This window comes from Falco naumanni, chromosome 1, assembly GCF_017639655.2.
Source record: "Falco naumanni isolate bFalNau1 chromosome 1, bFalNau1.pat, whole genome shotgun sequence".
NCBI classification, from domain to species: Eukaryota; Metazoa; Chordata; class Aves; order Falconiformes; family Falconidae; genus Falco; species Falco naumanni.
In genome coordinates this window covers 61867949-61886941 of record NC_054054.1, presented here as the reverse complement: position 1 = coordinate 61886941, position 18993 = coordinate 61867949, and the positions used below count along the sequence as shown (strand labels likewise).

Sequence of the window (18993 nt, the reverse complement as noted above, 5' to 3'; positions counted from 1 at the left end):
AGCTTGTCATTGCTACATCTTCAGTTAACTAAGACAGTTCCTCTTAACCTTACCATAATGCATCAGAAACATAATGTTGATATCCAAACATTGATTAAACAACCCTGGGGCCAAATGCATATGTTTGCTTGCAGAAGAACCAAAATATGACCTTTGCAAAAAACCCACTGTAGCTCACTTGTTTCCATCCTTCCTCAGCAACTCGTAAATACCTGTGTATACGTTTCTTTTACCTGTCTCCTATAGCTTCTTTCCTTTCTTCTTTTCTTCCCTTTTTAATGACAGTCAGATCTTTAATCGTGCCTGTTAGTTGTGGTTTGCACACCTGTGAACACCTGGTTTAAGGAACCTGCATAGCTCTGAGGTTCTGCAGAAGCTGAGCAAAGGCTCTGAGCAACTAAATGGTATACTTAAGGCACCTAAAAGGCAGTTGGGTCTCTAAATCTATTGTAAGAATCAGCATCCAACCTAGTTTATAAACAGATATGATTGAATTATCTAATGAACATATCACTCACTGTTGTGGGCAGGATGATAAGCAGATTCCTCTGAAAAGTATATGGTTCTCTCAAATCATTACCTGAATTTCAGTGCATCCAGTTTTGTTATCCTTGAAAAAGTTCCCAAGTAATTTTCAATCCGTGGTCTCTCATGTAATTGCAATACGATATTGTCACAGGAACCACTGGGCTGGCACTGACCGCAACATGATAGTTCATATTAAATTAGCTAAACACAGACAAGTGACTTACGAGCAGAAAGGCTTTTATGTTAGTGATATCCTGCACTAGATGGTGCTCTGCACATGTATTTTCTTAGGTAATGCCACATTTGTAAACTAGTACAACTGTTTCTCCTGATTAAGTTAATTATTAAATTATAGAAAACGAGTAAAAAATGTTAAAGTGAATTTAGTCCTTAACTCACTTTTGAAATCATACATGAGTTCCTAAGGTTACCTAAAACCTATGAAAACTCACAGCATCTAATTAGCTTGAGGTATGGCACATTCAGGCAGTTAAATTGTCTCTTTAATTTAAAAAGCCTTGCGTTACAATAGTAGCTCATATCTTCTGCTGATCAGTAAACAGGAACAAAACTGCGCAATTTCCAAACACTATCTGAACTAAGATATCTGCACTGCTGTATTCCTGCTATGATTCCTCTACTTCTCACCCCTGATGGGATCTTTCTACTTTTCACATCTCAACTACCCTGAAATTCAAGGGAACTTTACTGGACTGAGGCCCATCTTTGTATCATAACACAAATAATAAAGCATTTTAATGTTTCTCATGATCAAGAAACTGAGATTTCGTGAATGCTTGTGGCACCCACTAAAGGACATAAATGCTTGTGCCATAGTGAATTTATGGCAGGGAGAGCAAGAAATCCATCTCCTGCCAAGATGCCATACACCCATCTGGGAAAAACACCCTCCCTGAAATCAGTTGGTTCTTCCTGTGGTACTCAGCAAATGTAAAATTCATGCTGCATGTCATTGCCAGAAAGTCTTACAAGTCTCACTCTATAGGCTAATATCTGCGTTTGAATTACTGATGCTTGCAAGACGTACAAACATTTTATCTTGTGATAAAGGGGATTTAATGATTGTAGCACACCTCCTTTTTCTTATTTTCTAATAACTTTGAATCACTCATTTTAAATATCCCAGGGAAATTTTTTAAATAAGGCTAATTCAAATTGTTCCAGTCCTCTGTCACAGAATGCTTCTTACCTCTGTTACGCAGCATGCTTAATTAAAGATCTCAGCACAGTTCTCATCTATTCCTTTTATTGATTCTACCTAACAAGGGGCTTAAGAGCTTCTCCATTGATTTCACTACCCCTCTGACTTAGTACAGAAAAAAAGAAAACAGAGAAGTCACACCCGTCTGGAATAACACAAGTCACTCAACCTAAAATTGCTAAGCAAAAAGTTGTAGAGTATTGAAGGAAGGGAAGGGCTTCCTTTTTGTATTTACACAACTTGGGAAAAAAAGTCATTAGTAAAACAACTTTAAAAAAAAAGTAATTAATGTTTACAATCCATGACAATAACTTCAAATTCCAGTTGATAGTTCTCTTTCAGTCCCCAACATTAAACTAAACCACTTGAGCCTCTAAACCTGGCATAAAGTTTCATGTATAAGACGTTAACTGGACACTTTCCCAGCTATGTTTTTCTCAACTTCTTTTTTTTTTTCTTTGTCTCCCCAAAAGAACGAACAAATTTAATTAAAATCAACTGAGTCCAGTGAAGTTACACTGGGGATGAATTAGGCATATCATCTGCTCCTCAAGCAGATAATTTATATTGTATCCTAAAGAAAACACAGTTTTAACAACAAATCATATTATTTTCTCATTAATCAGCCATATTAATTATATAGCATTCTATAGGGCATGTAGCCCTGTAAGTCTGTGTGTGCTATGTAATTCATCATATACTAGTGATCATCAACCTTCTCCTGTGTTACCAGAACAAATACCTGCACTTACGTCCAGCACAAGCTGAGAAGAGCTAGAAAGCAAGGAAGAGATTGCCCATGACGTCTGACTTGTTGATGCATGTGGTAACAGGCTATACATTCTCTATATAGGTCTCACAATGTGTCTGTCTTTTCTACACTAATTAACTGTCAAAACCAAAATTTGAGAGAAATTGAGGCATCCTGCAGCTTTTCAAATCACATCACTAAAGATGAGGAATGAGCATCAGGCTGTGCAAAGTGGCAAGAGTTCCTGACAGAAGTAATAGGGCTATCAAATTCACTTTTGAGGTCTTCTGGTGTATCACAAAGTGACTGTAGGGAAAATAGAGACTTCATTAGAGAACAGCACTACCATAATGATTTCAGCGGGTGAAATATAATTTATATGGAAATATACCTTTGTTTCTTACTTGATGGGCGACCTCTTCATCTAAGACAGCTTTAAAAAAATACTCAACTTTGTATCCTAGACTTTGCTCATGGGAAGATCTTACCAGCAAGTACAAAAGACTGCCTGTTTCACAAAGACACATGCCGCATTATGGTTCTTTATATTATCAGCGAGGATACAGATATTTTTGACTAACTCAGTGGAAGTTGGTGTCTGGCAGCTGCCTTGTGCCTTGTCTCTGTTATTCACCTTTTTTTTTTTTTTTTTTCACCTACAGTATCTCCTTTCAGTTGAATAGTGCTGGAACCAAAAATGTAAAATGAGACTTGAGAGAAGTCAGCTGCTAATAAAAGGTTCCACTGTCCTTTCTTACTGACCCACTAATTTAAATGCAAGCAACTCTGATGTGATACCAGAGCAAGCTTTCATTGGGGTGTATTTATGCTTACTCATTAAAAACAAAGAAGTTTCAGCAGACTGCTTCTTGGAAATGTGACATAAATCTTCAGCTACAAATGCATTTAATAGATTATTTTAAGCAAAGCCTATATTATTCTCTGAAATAAAAAAAAGTACTGCACTACTGTTCATTTCACTGCCTATTTTACCATCAAGGAGTCCAATCATAGAGGGAAGAAAACAAGTGACCAAAATCAAAATCCCTTTTCGGGGACATAAGATTTTGAAAGGCAGGGGAAATCTGGAATCCTTCTGATTCATGGATCTCATTTTCCTAACATAAAGAAGATTAAAAACCAAATGTATGCATTTTCAGTTTAAGAAGTGAAACCTAGAATATGTAGATACGACTGAGAATGAACATTTTCCCCCGGCACCTCTGATGTTCTCTGTATCATGTGGCAAGTCACTGAACTCTTTGATACTCTCCTCATGTATGACAGAAATATGATTTGACTGTTTACAGAGCCCTTTGAAACCTCCTCAGGAAACATGTAATTCAAGGATTATGTTTTATTTTATTCTATTACTAGCCTAGGCTACTAGTTCTGTCTGATCCCTGTCTATAGTCAGGAATCTTCAATTTTTTCACTTGGATAAAACCTTACTAGCAGCAGTTCCTAAACTATATACAACATAAGAAGAGACGTTAAGGCTTTTGTGCACTATCTGCGTACTGGTTTATGGTAGCAGAATGGCTCTGTTTCAGAAGCATTTTGCACAGTTCAATCCCTGGGAGGGGTGCACTGCACAAGTATTTTAGGTTATATTTAAAATGCCCAGAGTTCTCCCTGAAAGATTACCTTTGCTAGCTTACATGCAAGCTGTGTATTTAAAGGAAAGAAGTGCTGACTATAGCAGGAGACTCCACTATACTTACCTCTTATTGTCTCCAGTTTCTAGACTGGCATGATTAACTAAGGAAGTCTGGAGCTTAAACTTCCACAGAGACAGCAGGGCTGAAGAGCAGGAAGTAATCAGCTGTAGTTGGCACCACCATCCATTATATCAATATTCACAGAGACAGGCTCACTAACTCTTAGTAAGAGCACTGCCTGTTATAGTCATTTTAAACACACTGCAAGCTGCCTATTGTAGATGGCAAATGAAATCCAGAAGTGCATAGTATGGTATTTCAGTCAGTTTTCTGTGATATGTACAAAGTAGGGAAAAGTAGTCAGGCACACTAGGATTCTTTGGGTAATTCTAGTAATGCATAAGGTCTTAGAAAATGCAGTTTGCTACTACAGTTTGCATTTCATACTGTGGAAAATTATAAAAACTGACAAATGCCCACTAACAGGCTGAGCAAGAGATTGTGGTTAAGGAGGGCGCCACGTGGGACGGCAGGGATGAGTACTCTTCCATTGCACATTCCAGCTCTGACTCAGAAGCTCCTCACAATAGAAAACAGACATGTTTTTATAATCCCTTGTGCAAATAAACTGACTTCTGCCTTCAGAAGATTCTGAAGATTCTGATTACATCTTGGGTTACCCACACACTAGCCTTCAGTTCAGCTAAAAAAGCAAGTAGCTAGCAATGAAGAAACTAACATGTTTGTTCCTAACTTTTCCTACTACTACCCAGGACTACTGGCCTACCACAAAAAGGAACCGAAGTGAAAACAAAGAAAGAAATTGATTGCTTGGACAATAATAATTATCATTTCCTTAAGCTGCACAATAGCCAAAATCATACATCTAAAATATTAATTCAAAATGTGTCTAGTTTATTAATAACTTCATTTTTTTATAAGGTCTTTACAGTATGAAATGGCAACATGTAACATCATAGACAAATCCTGCTGCATCCCAGGTGAGGAGTGCAGTAGGCACATAATACATGCATGACCTTTCTCATTTACCTGCTATTTTCCAACAAAATTATGTTGTTCTTATTTCAGATGTACCTGATTCAACAGTAATCTTGTCCAATTTGTAAAGTCAAGTGGCTTGAACCTTAGACAGGACTAAATTTTCCAGGCTGTTGCATTTAAGTTGTGGGTTTTTTTCCCTAGCAAAGTTTCTCTGGTCAGTTAGAAGTAGTATTGGGGGGAACAAAAATAATACATCAGACCCATTCTAAGGAAAATAAGGATTGGTTCAGACATGAGTTCATATAAGACCTTTAAGTGATCTACGCTGCAGCGGAAAAACATGGACTGAAAAACATTAAGTGCAAATTAGGATTTTTTTACCCCATTGGATTATTTTCACTCTAAATTCTGTATGTGTTTTCACACCTTCTTCCCTTTGGCTAGCGTTACCACTCGGGAGTGTGGTAATAAGTAAATTTACTTTCATTTTCTTGCTCCCATTGGATGCATACCATTTCTTAAAAATGACATGCAGAAAATGCTTGGTTTGTGTTTTCTTTAGTTGTTTCCCGCCAGTCTTTACTGTCCATTCAGTAACCTTTCATGCATACAAAACAGCATTCAGTTTCAATCACCAAATCAAAAGCACGTGCTGTCCCTTCATTCATGGTGGAATTCATCTGTCCATATTAGAGAGGACAGGGAAAGAGAGAAGGGTTTCATTCTGTGGTTATCTGACTGTTCACCTTTAGTGGTTCCCTTTAGAGCAATCGGTGCTAAATCCTGCCACAGGCTGCTGCAACACAGCTTCCTCTGGGCATTGTTTTGTTCCATCCTGTCTCAGGCTCAGATGAGGACATCTTGTCGCCAACACAGAACCGTTTTTGAGTTTTTGCTCGCTATTTTGTCAATGACAGTTTCTGCTTAGTACCCACTGCTTTTGTCACAATTACTCCCATTTTTCTGTTGTATGTACGTATGTATATCTTGTTACATACACTGTACCTACTGCTAAATAGGACTATTCCAGCCAGCATGAACATGGGCATAACTTGCAATATTGAGATGCTGTGTTTTTAATGCGATACACATTCACATGCATAGAGACCTGAAACCCTTAGAAGCCTATTGAAAGACCAGAAAAATCCCATTACTGAACAGGGTCTAAGCAAAGAGCAGCATAGTACACTAAATTACATTGTCTTGTGAGCTCTGAAGGACCATCAAGTTAGCACCTATTAACAACTTATTATACATCTGCTGGTCTGCAGAAATTGTCAGCATGTATTACTTTGCATTTGCTATAGGCAAGCCTTCTCTCCTGACAGAACAAGTCACATCACCATGCATTTGCTGCTGGCTAAAAGCCTATTCATTCCTGTACCCACATTTACCACTGTGCAAATGATACTTGCTAAACCCTGCTAACAATCTCACATCGGGGAGATGCTGCAACACCAATATGATTTATGTGTTCTTGAATCACAGAAAAGTGACAGAAGCAAATAATATTCAGCACCATTTAAACAGGTCACCTCCTACAGATAAGAATTGAATTGGTATTACTTCAGCAACATTTTATTTCTTCAAAACACAAAGTCTATAGTGAGCCACTGATGAAAAACCACTGAAAAGCAGGAAAAGAAACTGGTTGTATCACATTTTCCTTCTATTAGTTTCCCTTAAATAAGTCTTAGTGCCAATAATTCTTCTGCAGACCCCTGTTAACCACTGTTTATATAGCTGAAGGCAAGCATATCTTGGAGCTGTTGCAGAGGGCTCACGAGCACTTGTTTTCTGACAAGAAACACTTCAAATAGGCCTGTGCAAGTGCTCTCTTGGAATTTTATCTTCACTTTCCTTTCTTTCCCCCAGATGGTTTCTTGAACAGAAAGATTTTCAGAAGGTCTTTTAGAAGAAAAGGTGTTTTCCTTTAAGAAAAAAAAAACCAAAAACAAAAACAAAAAAAAACCAAACCAAAAAAGAAAGCGGCAAGAAACAAACAGAAACAGAAAAAAGTAAGAATGTGCGGTGCTGGCTGCTTTTTCATCCTGTCCTCAAGGCTGAAAGTCTCCATTCCCTGTTTACTGTCTCTAATAGCTAGATTATCTCCCAGTCCTCTCTAGCTGATTCATCTGCCAACATCTCGTTTAGAGAGCTCCTCCAGTGTCTCCTCTAATTTGCTATGGAGTGCCACAGAAGTCTGTTGCCAACCATTGTGTCTTTATCACATCAAATAATCCCACCTGCAGAGAGATCCGGCTCATCTCTAGGCTCTTTTTTCACAGGTGTCTTCCTCTCTCTCTCCTCTGACCAAGTCATTCATCAAATTAGTGCCCTTGTGGTTATTCAAACATCAGCTCCAGTTCAGTATGACTGAAAGCCAGGATTCTGAATTTTCTTTCTGTTAGTCTTTTCTTGACATCTGCAAAGAACACCCCTATTCTATAGAAGTAGGCAGGTTTGACTGAAAAGCTTCACCTTGTGGCAATATATGAATCTCTCAAACATCTTCTTCACATGATCTGTGATTTAACCTTTCCTAGCAGCTATCCTCACAGCCAGCATACTTTTTTCAAGGTTTAGTGTTTTCCCTTGCTGTACTATCCCTTCTCTATTGCCTTGACAAAGCCAATTAAATTCTCAATTTTATTCACATGGATTGAAAATAGTGTTTTAAAGAGAACTCTGCTGGGCTGTCATGTTCATTATACAATCTCCTTTTTTTCCTCTCAGAATAGACACATAGCCATACCTGATATTTTTGCATAAATCTGCTTGTGTGAAAGTATGTTTGCTTATGAAACAGCATATGTGGAAAATACTAAGGGGTAACAACTGTAGGTACAGAACAGTAAAGTTGTCATTCTGCATGTGGCTATGTAAGCTCAGTGAAATTACCCTAAAAAAGTAAGGGGGGGGGGGGGAATTAGTCTTTTTTTTTAATTATTAGAAAAAATAGAAAAGTAATTAAAATAGTCTAGAAGAATATACATATTCTGAATCACTATACCAGGAAGAAAAAAAACTCCTGTCCAGATTTCTCAAAATATTAATTGGAATAAAATGGTTGAAGTCCTGTCTTAAATCCATAGAAGATGAAACAATGTTTTCCTTAATCACTTTATTTGGCACAAGAAAATGCTTCCAAAAATTATTGAACAGAGTTGCTCATATAAATTGTGCTAGAAACTATAAGCCAATTTTTTAATGTGCATTTAAGAATAATGGAAGGAATAAATAATTAATAACACATACAATGTAGAGGTTTATCTAACAGATAATGGCCCACAAAAGGAAGAGTTTTATTACATTAGGGAATCAAGTGAACTACAATTAGTCTAATGGTTAAAGTGCTAAGAGTACTTTCTAGTTCCCGACCAGTACTGCTTGTAAATAGAGTACTGAGCCTTGTTTTAGTGAAAAGCATATGAAGAAAAAATTGCTTATGGGATTAATTTAGCCCAGAGATCTGTGATCTGTTCACCAGTACTTTTCGTGGGGATACCCACAGTCTGTCTGACTTTTCTGAACTATGGAGGAGAAATACCAGGGATTCTTAGAATGATTCTACTTGTAGCCATTACAGGTAAAGTCACCAGTAAAATTACAGGATCGAGCCCAAATTACCATCCAAAGACATTTTCAACATTTTCAGCAGGACTACTCCTAATGATTTTCTCTACATACATCATCAGTATGTTGTCAAAGCAGGAAGTATACAATTTTATTCAAATAGGCCTTGGGCAGAAGAGGAGTTATATGAACGTGAAGCGTGTGATAACAAAAGTTAAAGAATATTCATTAGTAATTGAGCCTCAGAAGATAATGAAGACTTCCAGCTGTGGTGCTATACTTTTCTTCAACCAAAATTGGCACTGGCCTCCGGAAGGGTTTGCTTTATATTATGCAGTACTTTCAATGTAGTCTGCATAAGCAAACAAAGGGGAACAGTACTTTCCACTTGCCAGAGAAATTAAATGCAGTTATTGACATTCATTACATGTCTCCACTGGCCCTGTCTCCACCTCAAAAAAAAAAAAAAAAAAAAAAAAAAAATCACAACAGAGTACCTCCAGCCTGCTGCAATTTTACCTGACAAGTCAGCCTCCCAATGCCCATGAATTCACTGCTGTGCAACATGAACAAATCCACAACATGGGGTTTCCCCACATACAACCAAGATAAGACTTACCACATACTGTAAATCCACCACAGGCCAAGCTGTTGCAGCATTAAAAGCTGCAACACCCAAGTTCTGGCACCAGTTTGCTAGCCAGGAGCCCCCAGCTCTTAGACACATGCCCCCGCTCCCAGAACCACACCAGAACAGTTGGTTGTTCTTGAATGGCCCAGGATCTCTAACAGCCAGTGTGAGAAGCACCTGAGTTGCTAATTACTGACACTGCAACTACAACCTTCTTAGCATCTAAAGCATTTAATTCTTGAGTTATGCTGGAATTATGTCTGCACTTCAGCATTTTTCAAAAGCATGAGAGGAGGAAGGAGAGGTCCTCTCAGCAGCTAAACAGGTAGAGCTTAGAGCTAGAGAGTCCTGAGAACATTGAATCCCTATCCAGCACTTCCCAGGAAATTCCTTTGTCACCTGGCCAGAGGCTAGCTGGGAGGAATGCCTTTCATTGTGCCTGCTGAAAGGCTGTTATTCTGTACAAACTAATCCACATTCATTGGGCCGGGAAGCAAGGCATCACTTTGCAATGCAACAATTAAGGTACCTAGCTGGGGGCAGGGAAATTTGAATTTCAGTCCCTGTTAGGAGACTGCTTTCCTAGGTGATTACCATATAATATTAAAGTACACAAGCAACCATTAAGAGTCAGGAGCAGAAACCAAGTGAGTTCCCTAATAACCTATTCAAAACCATTCATTACCTTGGATACCAACAGGACACAGACCTGGCCATCCTGTGCTGCTGCATTTTTACTGTTGCTGATACTCAAGCTATCTAGTACTGTTTCGAATTATTTATGCCTGCTACAATCATTATCTATTATTAAAGACAGACATACACCCATCTCAGCGTAGTTTTTCTTTCCAGCCCCTTCAAAGGCATTTGTGGAGCCTACTCCTGACTAACTCCTATTGACAAGAAATAAGGAAAGAATATAAAAACTTGCCTGTTACTCCATTTCTTCCATTTTCTGTTGTGATATCCACCCCTTCTTCTGGTCTCTCCAATTCTTTCCCATACTTTATTCCTCTTTGTGGTCTTGGTTACCTTCCCCTTCATCATCCTTTGTCTTCTGTTTCTGTTACTCATCTTAAGGGTTTTTTTTTTCCTTTCTTCCTCTTGTGTTTTTTTCTTTCCCTCCTTTTTCAGCATTCAGTGACATGATACTGCAGTCTTCTTCCATTTATGAAACTCAAAATGCATAGACTAGAAAAGCAGAGATGGGAAAAAATGGCAGAGAAGCAAAAGTCTTCTTATAGCTACTAGCAAGAGAAGAAAGGGCTGTCACAAGGTTTTGATCAGAACAACCGTTTTCCAACAGCTTTTGATTAGAATCCCAGGAAAGGGAGTTCCAAGGGCAGATGATGCAAAAAATCTAGATTATACAGACCTCGCTGTCTTTAGTTCCTTCTCCTTCCTTGCACTGAGAGCCTTTGGCCAATTCAAAATCCTTGATGAGATTTGACAACATTTCCACCATGTAGTGGTTTCAGCTATCATCATCAACTGAATACCATCTTCTCAGGTGGGAATATTTCAAAGGAATGCTAGTACAACTGTTCATGAATTGGCTCATTATTATCTAATTTTAAAAGAATCCAAGTCTCTGCTTTTTAAAGTGATTTTTTTTCCTCTGATTACTACTGTATGAAAGGCCTAGACAAACAACAAAACCAGGAAAAATGAAAGAGCCATCAGAGTGGAATGGTTGCAGCTAATGCTGAATGAACTGTGATCTTTGGTGGGATAAAGATCAACATGACAAGCTTTCAGTTACACCAATCAGTCGATACTTTCCAGACCATCCCCACAGTGACAAAGACAGAAGCATTTTTAAGTTGTAATTGAGATTAGCTTCGACACATACAGTTGGAGCCATGCCTGTGAACTTCGCTAAAAGGCTGGCTATGTAAACTATTTATCACTCAGTTTCAGATGAGCAGTTATCTCATGACACCACAAAAATCTCACTGTGTCCCTCGCTCCACACGTTCAGTCACAGCAGTGGACTCATGCCAGGATGTTTCAGCTGTGCTACTGAAGGGTCTGCCTCCCAAGGTCTGAAGCACTGTATAGATGCTCCCTAAAGATTAGCATTATTCCCTCTCTGGTGTCCAAGTCTGGTACCGTGCTCAGCGTTACAGCCCAAAAGCACTCCTGCTCTAATCCAGCTCGCTGGATTTGCAGTCACGTGCTGACTGAAAGCCCGTGCGTAATACTACTGACTCCAGCACGCATTGGATGAAGGCCATAAAGATGGGCAAGATTACTTTTCATGGATGGGAATAAAGTATTTTGTTTGTTACTACTAAGCTAACCACAACAAAAATAAATAGTTCTCTTTCATGTGGTAATGAAACAAAGCCATCATGCTATATTCCTTTTTTAATTATTAGGTTGAAAGATTCAGTGTCTCCCTGGCATGTTTAATTCTGAATCATATATAAATAGCCAGCAACTGTGTACAGTCGAGGAGGGGAAGGTCAGGGAATTAGCTTGATGTCAAGAAAGCATTTCCTATGGAGTCACCAGATCTGTCCTGGATACAGACTCCTACACCAGCACACAGGGAGCCTGAAGGCAGCTGTGCCAGTGTGCACCAGACACGCCAGGTAAGCATCTCCAACCCTGCTGGCATTTGAAAGCTTCTTGTCCTTGGATATGGCATAGGCAAAGCTTACTTTTAGGGGCATCGTTAAAAGATGAGTAAAAGATTTTCCCTTTTTGCCTCCTGTTGTGGGCAGCACCACCAGCTGGACACCGCTTTACTGCCGAAGACCCAGCAGCCATTCCATGGGGCCTGGGAGACTGCCACGAAATCCACCGAACCCCCCCGGGCAGCAGATCCTGGAGGGAAGCGTTGGCTCTACTACCGCTCAAGTTCAGGACGTCAAGCACAAGGAAGCGGCAGCAGTAACACCGTGGACAGGGTGCTAAAAGGCAGAGTTAAAGTTGTGGGTAATCGCTGCTAAACTGTATGTGGTTTGCATTTGTAAACTCTTGCAAAATGCAAAGACTAGCACGAGTCTGGTGCTGCCCAGCTTAGGCCATCGGGAAAACGGAGCCAGAACCTGCCGGGATTTGTCGTTGTTGTAACCTGGACGTTGCCTCCACGTTGCCGTGCACCATCACGCCAACCGCAGCCCCGCGGCGGCTCTCAGCTGCGCCCCCGGGCCATCCGCGCCGGCCGTGCTCCCGCACCGTGGATGGCCGCAGCGGGCAGGCACGCGGGGCCACCCGGCCACCTCCCGCGGGGCTCTGGGGCGCGCACCCCTGGGGCCAGGCCCGGCCCGGCTGCGGGAATGCGGCCCGGCCCGACCGGCCGCGGCCCGGCCCGATGGCCGCCCGCGGGCACCGGCCCTGCCCCCCGCAGCGGCAGCTCCGAGCTCCGCGCGCCGCCCGCGAGGCCACGCGCGGCCCACGTGCCGGCACCGGGGCGCGTCCCGCCGCGGCGGCTGTGGGCTGGAAACAACCCCCCGCCCACCCCCCGTCACCCCCGCCGGGGCGACGCGCTCCCCGGCCGCCGCGGCGAGATCCTGCTCCTCGCTCCCGCGCGGTATTTTTAGTCGCTGACCCAGTTCCCCGCTCGGCTCCCTGCGCCTCCCCCGCCGCTGCGCGGCCGGGCCCCCCGGGCGGCAGCCCCCGCGCCTCCGCCGACAAAAGCGCCGCCCAGGGGCGGCCCGGCCCGCGGCCCGGCGCCAGGTGAGGAGCGGAGTGCGGGGCGCGCTGCGGGGCAGGTGCGGCCGGAGCGCGGTGGCGGCGCCTGGCTCGGGACGGCCGGGGCCGTTGGCGGGGCGGCGGAGGGGCGCAACCGGGAGGGGGGAGCCGCGGCCGCCCGGCGCTGTGAGGAGCGGGCGGGCTGCGGGCGCGGCGCGGCCGGGGCCTCCGCGGGGGCGGCGCGGGCTGAGGTGCCGGCGGCTGGGCTGCTCGGGGCGGGTTTGTCCTGCGTAAACCGGCTGCGGGTGAGCGTCCGCGTAAGTACCGACATCGGCTTTTAAACAAGTGGTAGCTCCCCCCCGGTACCCCGGCCGCGGGCTGCCCGGGCGGTGCGCGGCGGCGGGCAGATAGCGGGGCGCGGAGCGGAGCTGGGGCTGTGCGGGCGCGGGGCTGGGGGGCGGCCGCCGCTCCCCGCTGCTGCTCGGAACTTTCTTGTTTGGTTGCGGGGCTTCGCCGCCCGCCGCTGTGCCGTGCGCGCCGGCAGGGTGGGCTGGGAGCCTCGGGGGGGCACAGGTGCGGCGGCGGCGGGGCCGCTCCGGGGGGGCTTTCCCCGGGGCTCCGTCGTCGAAACTTCGGGAGGGCGCTAGTGGTGTGGGTTTGGGTTTTTTATTTTATTATTTAAAGAAGCGGAAATTGTAGGCTGCTGGCATGGCTTTTTAGCTAGCTGCATACTGACGTCGTGTTTGAAATGTTTAAAGTCTGGTGGAGTTTGCGGTCACCCCCCGGACTGCTTCGGCCCCGCGGTGGGAGCGCTGCGCTCCCGGGGCTTTGAGTGCGGCTTTAATGCTCACTCCTCCGCTTGCTGCTATTAATACCATGCAAGGTTGGCGAGGAGAGCCAGCACTGGAAAAGGACGTTGAGCTTAAACTTGATGCTGTTGTGCCAAGGCGAGAGTGCAGATAATTAAAATAAATAATAAAAAAACCACCCCAGCAAACACCACCCTCCAAACAACCCCCGCCCCCCCCCCCCCCCCCGCACCACTGTGTTTTTTTACTTTACGCTCAGACCCGAGCATCCCCTTCTCGGTAGGGATGTGTAGGTTCTGGCTTTCACGTTCTGCCACCAGAACGAAGCTGTGGTTCGGTGGGGTTTTGTTGTTTGTTTTATGCCTGTGATGTGACGGGCAGTGCAGCTGTTTAAAGCCCACACCAGGGACTCATCTGAAAGCTGAAGTCCCACACTGTGACAGATACACGCCTTTCGCTTAGGCAAGTAAAATAAATCGTTATTGGTCGTTGCCTGTGCATTGTAAGGTTGGTAACAGTCTAAAAGCAGTTGTGATGTAAAATACTACTAAGTCTAGCAGATCAGGTGATATGTACACTGTTGAATACCTATAGCTAATATTGTTACTTTTCCTTTTTCTAAATGAGCTCTATACAGAGTAAGATCTCTCTCTGAAGTGAGGAGAGGTAACCTTTTCATAAACTTTTTTTTTTTTTTTAAGCAGGAAAGCTTTAGGCTGCTTGGTTTCTATCACTGAAGTTTTCAGAACGGATGGTGGTGACCAATATGATGAAGTTCACTGTCTGGATTACTAAATGAGACAGGTATTAGAAATTGTTTATTCTTCGTGACATGCACTGTGCCCCTGTGGAACTACAGTGATGCATTGTAGCGGCTGGCTTGCGTGACTCCACACCAGCCGCTGGGGCTAACTTAGCTCTCCTAATGCTAATTATCGTGGGTGAGCAATAGGCTGCTGTTTGAGCTCTGTTTTTATGGAGTGTAATTGTACATGTGGTCACAAGGCTGTATTTGAAATTCATATAGTCACTTTTAAACTATTGCAGAGTTCTGATTTCTGGCAGAGATCAGTCTGCTTCAGAACTGTGGCTGAAATAACGATAATAATCTGATAACTGATGCTAAAACTTTACCTAGCATCGTTTTCCATCCAGGGTAAACAGGATGCTGCATGTAAAGGTTCTGAAACTTAAAAATATTTGAACAAATGTTAAACTGTGGTAGCTGACACCTTAAAACAGGTTTTGTGGTATCTTTCTGAGCAGTCTAGATTCAGTAAATAGCAAGCCTTACTACTGGATGCATAACTGTTCCTGGTTCTCACATGGTTTACTTAATCAGTTCTCAGGTATTGATTTCAGCTGTAAGACTAAGTCTGCAAAAATGTAATGCAGAGGCCTGACGAAGTCGAGGTTTGGCAGAGTAATGACACTCCAAATGCATTTGGGACTCCTGTTTCTAACTCTTGAATTTTGAGGTTTCAAATATGTGTCGGCACTCCTGTATGGCAGTGGGTTTCTTTTTTAGGAAGAGCCAGGATTCTTGCACAGAGGTGGATTGTTATGAAAAATGTCAACTAAAAGGAGGCTTCTCTTTTTTTTTTTTTTTTTTTTTTTTTTTTTTTTAAACTTGTAGAACTTAGCATTGATCTGGGATCTAACATGTCAGGTAGCTAATGAACTCAACAATGTAGCAAAGTTATGATTTAGATTCATAATAGGAACTGTGGAATGCAGGTTAGCCAGCTTATAGTGTGAGACTAATTTTATATATATAAATAAAAGCATAAGTATATTTTTATACACATATATATGCATTTTATACATGCATGAATGTATACATTATATATATATATAGAAATGTGGTATCTTACATATTCATGTAAGATGCTAAGATGTGCCACTGCTATATTGTGATTGTGTGATGCTGAGAAATACCTATGTGAGCACAAGTGCCACATGTGGTATGGTCCAGCACAAGCTGCTGAAGTGATTGCCTACCCCAAAGTCCCTATCTTTGTTCGGGTTATTTTGTTATCTTCATTCAATTTCATAGTATTTACTGTTTAATTGGGAAAATCAAGCCCATTTAAAGTTGCCTTTATCCCATGAATTCAGAGGATTACCTGGCAAGTTTGTGGAATGCTCAGTTTGTGCAGTAGCTTGGAGTTAAAGCTGGACAAGGTTAACGCTCTTTATTCTGCTTTACTTAAGTTTTTGTGGAATCACAAAAACTTTTTTTGTGGAGTTAGTGCTTCTTCAGTGTTTATGAAGTGTAACTGGCTGTTAGATAGTTTCTTTTAAGCAAACATAAAAGTGAGAATGGCAACAGCCTAGTTCTCTTTTAAGGGAGTACTTGTACTGTGGAAATTTTTCCTTCTCTTAATTCATGTTTGAAGATGGTATGAGTGTATGGTTTGAAGTATATGAGTTCCTCTGAAAGAGGCATGGGAAGAGTTGTTTTCTGTGTTCCTGTTTTCCTCTTGTCAGAGATTATTAAACGTCACTGATTTATTATTTTTTTCAATAATAAAGTATACCTGTGCATAGACAATGTACTCTGTGGAATAATATTGTTTGTTCTCTAAGTGACAAAATAATAGTAATTATGGGTCTCAGTTCTCTACATTAGTGGGCTTTTTAAAGTACCAAAAAGTTTCTGTCAGGACTTAAATTTCCACCGAACAGTATATTTTTCCTTTTTTTCCATTCCTAGCACCTGTAACTCCAGTTTTATTTCACTGAATTTTACTTCCCTTGGATGAATTGCATTTTCCCACTTAAGTTACTTACCTCAGACTGTTTCAGTTAGTTTCTACTTAGGTTCATTCAGTTTAGTTTTTGTGTTAGGAAGAACTGAAGCTGGCATTAGTGCATGGCTATGATGTGATCTGTGCATTGCCTGCTTACATCGACTCTCTGGTCTCTGTTGTCATTCCTTTTTAGATGGTTCCCCTCGGTGTGTCATTTTGTTTCACTTTATGATAAAATTATTTTAGCTCTTCCAGTTTACTGAAATCTAAAGTTGCCAATGCACTCTTAGAAATCTTCAAATACTTAGAGATTTCACAATTATTTTTCTTCTTGCAGTCTTAAATTTCTATTAAGAAATGGATACTAGCTCATTTTTGCATTTAACATGAATGTGGATACATGTTACTATGAAATATGGGAATTCTGCAGGGAAATGAAACTAGTGCACTGAAAGCAGTAGGAGTTGAGATGTTGTAACCCACATTGGGTTTTGATGAACTGGTTCCTACTGCAGTCCCCACTGGATGTGCACGTGGTGGTTGTCTTTATGCTCGGAGTGACAGTGGTATCAGCTGTACAGCATGCTCCCTGAGGTGGGGTAAAACAGGCTGAATGTGTGTGGTGTAGCACTTCATTCTAATGGCTGGTATTCCTAGCATCTATACCTTTTACTGTATACTCTGTGTGCTATCTCTAACAGGAAGAAACAAGTAAACCTTGCTTCCAGAGCTAGTTTCCCTGCTGTGTTTGCCCCATTCACATCAGTGAAGAAATTGGACAGGCCTTCTTCAAGCAAAAGCAGGGCTATTGAAGGAAGAATTTTCATTACCATGAAAAATATGTTTATAGCTATGTTAAGTAACTCTGGTTTTCCTGTGATCTCCTGGCAGTGTATGAGGTCCATATAGTGTCCTGGACATGTCAGTTTAACGGCATCAGCTGACATCTGTGACATCTAGACAGAGTGACCTGTGAAAGGTGCTCCTTTTTCCTTTGTGAGATCAGCTGTAAATCAACACATCTGGCCAAAAAAGAAATGCTTTTAGCCATTGTGCTCCCAAACAAGTGTGAGTGTACTCTTGGATGAGTGCTGGGTGTTTTACAGACTTCTGTTTTGCCTCTGTTCATCTCCTGTTGGAGCTTTAGCTGAGCCTGCTGGAGAAAGATGCTTGACTGATCATGTCTCTAGTGTTGGATTCCAACAGACTGAATAATCTTGTTTGAAGAATTTAGAGGAGGATTTTGCACCATTGTTCCAGGAGTGTTTGGGAGCCAAGGGTGTGTATGCAAATAGGTGGCCTGATAGAGTTGTGGTAAAGAGTGTGGGCTGGTAAATAAACTGCCATGAAACAAGAAAGTCTTTGAACTTGTCTGTCAGCTATGGTTTGTTATTAACCTTTATTACGTTACTTGGTGTTTTACCTGGGTGCTCTGAAGTCAAAGTAGGACTGCTGCCTGTGCTAGATCAGGTCAGCCATGGCAGGATCTGACTGAGTCTTGAAAAATCGCTGTGGATGGAGGTTCTGTAACCTATTTTGGATATTCCAGCAAATAACTTTGTTCAAAGAAAGAACTTGAACTGGGATGGTAACTGAGCTATGTACAGGATTTTAGGCAAGGGATGTTGTAGGAGTCACTTAGCAGTTGTAACCCGTTTTGGTACTGCACTCTTTCAGAATATCTGAAGAGACCTTCAAGGAAATTGATCTAAAGTAAGCTGTTGGTGCCCTTTGCCTCTACAATTACACAGATCAGATGATTCATCCAGTTGCAGTGCAGGGCCCTAGCTCTTCATAGCAGCTCTAAGTTGCGGGATCGTAGTTCTGCCTGTAGGTGCTGTGCAGTTCTTTGAATGCTGTCTCCTGCTGTGAGAAATTCTCTCATGCTGCCTTTGAAATTAGTTGCCTGTCCTTTCGTCCAGTTGAGCCTGCAATGTGTCAGATGTCCTTAGAATTGCTTTCAGCTTAGGGAAAAAAATTTCTAAGCTTTCTGGGAGAAATTAGTAGGAAACTACTTTTAAGTGGTAAGTGGGTAAATGGTGAGAAACTGGAAGACTGCTTTCTGGGTATAAGTACGAATAGTTTGATAAATAATTATCCCGCAGAAAAGCAGCATATTTACAATGTGTAAACCGGGAAGTCTGTGCAAGCTTTATCTAAAGATTCTGGAGTTCTGGTAACCTGTGCTAGGTGGTGGTTAGTATGGCTTCCATTCTGTGGAGCAAAAGCTACATACACAGCTGGTTATAAATTGTATCCCCATTTTTAGAGAAATAGGAAGGTTTTTTTGATTGGAAATTGTCAAAATTGGATGTGCTTTTCACCACGGTGTTGCACCCCCCCGTTTGTTCTGTTGCTTACTTAAATCATTTAGGTGTCTTGAATTCTGTGTTATTTAGTGACACTTGTCTGTAGCTA

General features: G+C 42.1%; 1 long non-coding RNA gene across 1 annotated transcript; it reads left to right on the top strand.

Moving 5' to 3' along the window:
- The first annotated feature begins 12850 nt into the window (after positions 1-12850).
- Positions 12851-17933, top strand: LOC121089411. Its single transcript, XR_005828194.1, has 3 exons — positions 12851-13058; positions 14524-14626; positions 17277-17933. It is a non-coding gene; the product is annotated as an uncharacterized LOC121089411 (long non-coding RNA).
- Positions 17934-18993: the final 1060 nt, after the last annotated feature.